This window comes from Arachis hypogaea, chromosome 10 (genome assembly GCF_003086295.3).
Source record: "Arachis hypogaea cultivar Tifrunner chromosome 10, arahy.Tifrunner.gnm2.J5K5, whole genome shotgun sequence".
In the NCBI taxonomy this organism is placed as follows: domain Eukaryota; kingdom Viridiplantae; phylum Streptophyta; class Magnoliopsida; order Fabales; family Fabaceae; genus Arachis; species Arachis hypogaea.
Window position 1 is genome coordinate 24,593,652 of NC_092045.1, and position 6,039 is coordinate 24,599,690.

Genomic DNA, 6,039 nt, shown 5'->3' on the forward strand with positions numbered 1-6,039 from the left:
TAGTTGCATGATCATCTGCGTTTGATGTCTTAAAGTTGTAAAATATCCCATATATCTCTCACCTTGCTTAAATAAAAAGATTTTTTTTTTAAAGAATTGAGAGATGCATAAATTTCAAGTTTAAAATAAGATTAGTTTAATTAGTTTGATGTGGTGTCATTTGCTTTTGTTTTTTGAATGTATGAAATAAACAGTGCATATTTGAAGTTGAAATTTATGAATGTTAGCTCTTGAAAGAATGATGATGAAAGTGAAATATTATTGATAATTTGAAAAATCTAAAAATTGATTCTTGAAGCAAGAAAAAACAGCAAAAAGAAAAAGAAAAGCTTGCATGAAAAAAAAGTGGCGAAAAAAATAAAAAATAAAAAAAGAAAAAGAAAGAAAAAAAATAAAAAGCAAGCAGAAAAAGATTGTTTTACCCTTACTAGTCATTAGTTTAGTATTTAAGGGATTTAATTCATGTTATTCAAACAATATACATCACTTTTTACTATCATACACATTTACCATTGTTTTCCACCTCAGTATGAGTTTTTAAACCTCCTAAAGTTGAGGGGAGGAGCCCTGTTGAGTTCTATGAATTAATACAAGTACTATTGTTTCTTCTTTGATCTGTTTCTGATATATCTCTAAGATGTATATCCGATCTTCATCATGGTGAACAGTATGATCTGACAAATTAGCTCTGTTCATCACATTAAGACGAACGAGCCTGACAAACACCCGCGTCTACTTGGGTTCGTGTGAGTACCCGGAAGAAAAGTACGAGCCAACAGCTATGTTCATACATCTCTCAGACGGTTAATTCACGATTTTGTTGAGGACTTCTCGAAACACTAATTCAGCCGATCTCCTGGGAGATTAAGGTCTCTGTGGTATAGGCTAGATTCCAAAGAAGCGGCATTCTCTGATCTGGAAGATTCAACCTTGTCTATGGCATTTTGAGTAGAATCGCCAGGAGAATGACTTGGTAAGCGCTTCACCCTCCGTTGGAATGAATGACAAAGGCCCTGGCATTCATTCTGTAGCAGAGGAGATCAATGACCACAAGCAATGCCTTTAATCACTTACAGCTTGCCATAGAGGAAGATCACTCACAAGCAGAGAAGACAGTAGTACCGGAGTTAGTTCAAAAAGACAAAGCAACTCCAACTCTCAACTCTATTTCTTTTATTGCTTTCCAATTAGAATAACAAGTACTTATACAAAATTTTCTAAACATAATCACATCGACAACCTTTTGATTCCGCTTGACTAAGACCTGCAAGACAACCAAAAGCTTGCTTCAAGCCACAATCCTCGTGGGATCGACCCTGACTCGCTCAGGTATTACTTGGACGACCCAGTACACGTGCTAGTACTGCTGCTGTACAAAAAGGTGTGGGGTTTTGCGTACACACGCACGACAAAGTACGAACTATTAAATATTGCTAGAAAGCTCTGAAAGTTAGCTTTCCATAGCCGTTGAGAGAGCTCCATTTAGACTTATGTAGCTCCAGAAAAGCTCTTCTGAGTGCAGGCAGATCAGATTCGGACAGCATCTGCAGTGCTTTCTCTGCCGCTGAATCAGACTTTTGCTCCAACTCCTCAATTTCAGACAGAAAATATCTGAAATTGTACAAAATCACAAAAACTCATAGTAAAATCCAAAAATGTGAATTTAACACTAAAACCTATAAAAACTTAATAAAAACTAAATAAAACACTAAAAACTATATGAAAATAATGTCAAAAAACGTATAAAATATCCGTTCATCAAGCAGCCTATCCCCATTTGAGTTGGTGTGTAACACCCTCACTACCAGAATGTCACGCTTCCGACTACGCCACTCTGATAGAAAGAAGTATTACGACTACTTTATATACTTAATATTAAAATAAGAGCCTTTGACTCGATACCGTATCGCTGAATTCTTTGAAAGCCAGAAACAAATACTTTATCTTAAAAAAGAACAGGCATAGATTCACATACAAGACTTCTTACATAATAGTATATAACAAACAACTCCTATCCCTCTTACAAGATTTTAATAATAGAGACGATGGAAGAAAAATTATCTAATCAATACAATATCATATAAACCAAAAACACGGTATAACTCTTCACAAAACTCCTTCGTCCGATTCCTGAAAAGGTAAAGCTGTAGAGGAGTGAAAACCTAGCCACACGGTCTCAACACGGAGTTTTAGAATTGTCATAAGAAGATATTTAATAAAAAAAACTATTTTCAAGCTCAGTGGTTATCGTTGTCTTATGAATCTTTTAAAACCCAATAGGTAATCGTTCAAAACCTTTTCAAATAAACAATGTTTAATCTTTCAAAAATCCAAAACATTTCCTTGTATAAGAAATTCTCAATCAGAACTAACTATGCAATCAAACAACACAATTATTAATTTAGCACCAAAGTTCATTCTAAAATGTAGCAAACCAAGACAAACACAGGCAAGACAGACAAGGAAAGCACAGGTTTAGGTAGCAGTTACAGCAAATAGTTCATGTATCAATTATAAACAGTTTAGCAATTAGGCAAACCAAAACAAGTTCAAACCAAAGCAAAACATAGAAACGCATATGATGCATGCTTATCCTATAGCTGATGAGGCTCATCTGTCGGTTATCCATCCAACCCGACAAGTCTGAATTGAACTTAGATTGTCCCCCAACGTGCATCCCCAAGAGTATACGCATAGCTTTTTCTTAAATAATCAATATTGCCCAATGGGGGTTACATTCCCAGGAATTTATATAGTGCCCGGTCACACTTACGTTGTAGGGTCAACAAAATATCGAATTTTCAACTTGGTACACATGGTGGCAAGCCATGACACTTTATTCAGGGAACCTCGCATCTCAGATAATTCAAAGTCATAAGCCATATCTCATTTCCAAATTCATAAGTTCAACATTCTCAACATCATCATCATTCATCAATTCATATCTCATTTTCAAATTCATTCTAAAACCATATTTCAAAGAAAATCCTCATCATCCTTCTTTCCATTCTGTTCATTAACAATCTCAATTCAAAACATAATTTTTTCTTTGATAAATAAAATAATTTTAAACCATATAATGCTTAAAATTAAACCTTTTTAAAATAGCTACTTTAAATGAAACTTCTAATTTTATAAAATTTCGGCAATATCTCCTCTCAAACTCGGATTCTGCCACCCTTTTTGGGTCCCAACAAAACCATTTCTCAAACTTCTTTCAATTCAATTTCAAAATCAGACCAATTTCAATATCTCAAACCATTTTCAATTTAAACTCATTTTTCAACAAATCAAGCTCATTTCCAATATTATAATCCTTCCCAGATCTCAATTCATTTCCAACAAAAGCCAACCAACATTCAATGTCGCAATTAAAAGAAACCGAAGGCAAAATTTTGGCGAGACAGTAGGCTGGACTGCACTCTCAACATCACAGCCTCATCATTCTATCATAAATCAGCATTGGTGGCAGCAACAAGCTACTACAGAATCAGTCGTAGCTTCAACAGTCCCTGTCCTAAGGCAGCACCAAAGCCGAAAATGGGAGCCACAAGGGCTAAGATGAAATAAAGATATAGACTACCATGATTAGAACAAGTACATGGCAGAGGAACGAAATAGAATCAGAGCAAGGATGAGAGTGTTACGGTTTCAAAATTGGAGAAATTGGAATCAGAACAAGGAGGATGATGTTGGCCAAGTTGAGATATGATGGCGGCATTACCAACTCCGATTACACTCGCAGCAACATTGAATTTGATGGAATCAAACGCAGAAATAAACAACTCTGGAAATTCAAGGCAACACCAAAACTAAAATGGAATTAGAACCATATCAAACAGATAAACGAGACCAAGGAAATTCAGAGTATAAAAGTGAAATAGAGTCAGGAGAAAGGCTAGAATAACTCACTGCATCTAAAGAGAAATGAGGTAACGGAGCGGTAGCAGCTCTGGCAGCTACCTCGAGTGACGGTGGCGACCCGAGTCTCTACTGACAGTAACTGAGATAGCCAAGCAGTGACAATAATGTTTTCGGAATTCAAAAGAACAGAAACAAAGCCCAAAAACCTTACCGGAAGTGGACCTCAGCTACGGCAGCACTGTTTTCCAGCAACGGAGGCTTGGCCATCCTCTTCCAACATGGGCGACGGAGCACGCGTCGGCGGTTGGGTGCGGCGGCGACTCTACACGCGACAGTGACGTGACGGCTCGCCTCCATCCTCGCGTCGCACCGTCTCTGTCTCTCTCAATCTCAGCATGACGTCGCTTTTCCTTTCTCCTTCGAGCTCGATGATATCGAACCCACGGCGGCGACGACAGCAAGGATGAACGGTGGCGCAAGTTTCCTTCTTCTCTGATTTGACGGCGATGAACTCCACGGCTGTGAAACAGGGCTTCTGCAACAGTAGCTTATCCTTACAGTGGTGTTTTCTCCCTATTTGAACAGCGTCAATGGCGGCCGCACATGAATCTGATGGCGACGACGACATGTAGCTCGGCGAGGGTGACTCTCTAGCGGCGGCGACGATCCACAAACGGCGGGCTTGCGACGAGAGACTCCTTCTCCGCTTCCTTGGTCGCAGCTTCCCCTCTCTTTTCTCTTCTTGATTTCCGTAGGTGAGTGAGTGTGGCAAGGAGCTATGTGTTGTTTGTGTGAGTGACGGTGGTGAAAGTGAGGAGTGGCGGCGTGAAGAAGAGAAGAGGGTGAGTGTGTTGCATAATTAGGGTTATGGAGTGTAAATTAGGGTTTGTATTTGGGGATATATGAGATTAGGCATTTTTTTTAGATAAATTAGAATTTGGGTAATAAAGTAATTAAAGATTGAATTTAACCAAATAATAATTATATATAAAAATATTATTTATTTATTAATTTATAATTTATTTTTAAATAATATTAAATGCAATAATTAGAGATAATAAAAATTAATTTTTTTATAATCATAAAATAAAACTAAAAACCTAATTATTCAATTCAAAACATACAAAATTTTAAAAATTTTTATTATTGTTCATTTACTAAAACTTTAAATTATAAATAAAAAATTGCTTAATTTATATTTATATATATATATAATCTTTTAAAATATGACATTAATTAAATATAATAAATCATAAATAAATTTATTATTTAATTTTTTAAAATTCAGGATTTTACATGGTGAATGAGAGATTTATTGGTGGGTCTCCAATTTCAAATGAGTTTCACACAACTTAAATAAAAAAAGGAAATAAAGAAAGAAAGAAGTGGCTAATAGTTATGGTGAGAGAAAGAAGCTTCATTCTTTTGAATGAAAAAAAAAATAAAGCACAACCTCGAAGAGGAGAAGAAAATTGGAAAAAAAGGGACAAGCTATTTTTGATTCGATTGAACCGGTAAACTTGCTCTATTTCTTATAAAATTTTAGTATGTTAATCCTGGTGTAGAAATGAACATTTGGATATAACTTACTAGTTGTATTGCCTTCTCTTTTGCCTGATTTATGATACCCACTTTGTGAAGGGTTTATGTTGATTCCATCAATTTTGATGATGTATTTTTTTTATTGTTGAGATGTCCTAATGTCACTAGAAAAACTGTTTGTGAACCCATTATTCTGATAGTGGAAGATTTTACTGGACTAGGTCCCATGGATTTTTTGTCCCTTTTTGGGGGTTTTTCCACGTTAAAACTCTGGTATCTTATTATTAATTTTTGCCATTATATTTGCTGCTTGGAGTATCTCTGGTATTGCCTATTTAATCGCACATGTTGTGAAAAAATTATTTTTGGTGCTTCCGCTGTTAGACATGTTCTTGTTTGAACCTTGTTGAGTTTTTCCAACAGGAACACACATAAATCCATTACAAATCTGTCATTGGGGAAAAAAAAGGAAAAAAGAAGAAATTTCTAGATTGGAGTGTGTCTCTTGAGAGCAATATGGTGATGATACCTACTTCTATAAAGATACAGTTTAAATAAACAAAAATAATATTAAAAATAAAAAACGCAAAGAGAAATATGAGTAAGAATATTAAAATCTTATACTTTCATTTT

General features: G+C 35.6%; 1 long non-coding RNA gene across 1 annotated transcript; it reads right to left on the reverse strand.

The window, feature by feature from the left end:
- Positions 1–1,150: 1,150 nt before the first annotated feature.
- LOC112715405 (uncharacterized) lies at positions 1,151–4,805 on the reverse strand. The gene is made up of 4 exons (XR_003159674.2): positions 4,076–4,805; positions 3,913–4,003; positions 3,648–3,787; positions 1,151–3,556 (listed from the first exon to the last, which is right to left on the reverse strand). It is a non-coding gene; the product is annotated as an uncharacterized lncRNA (long non-coding RNA).
- Between the last annotated feature and the right edge of the window lie 1,234 nt (positions 4,806–6,039).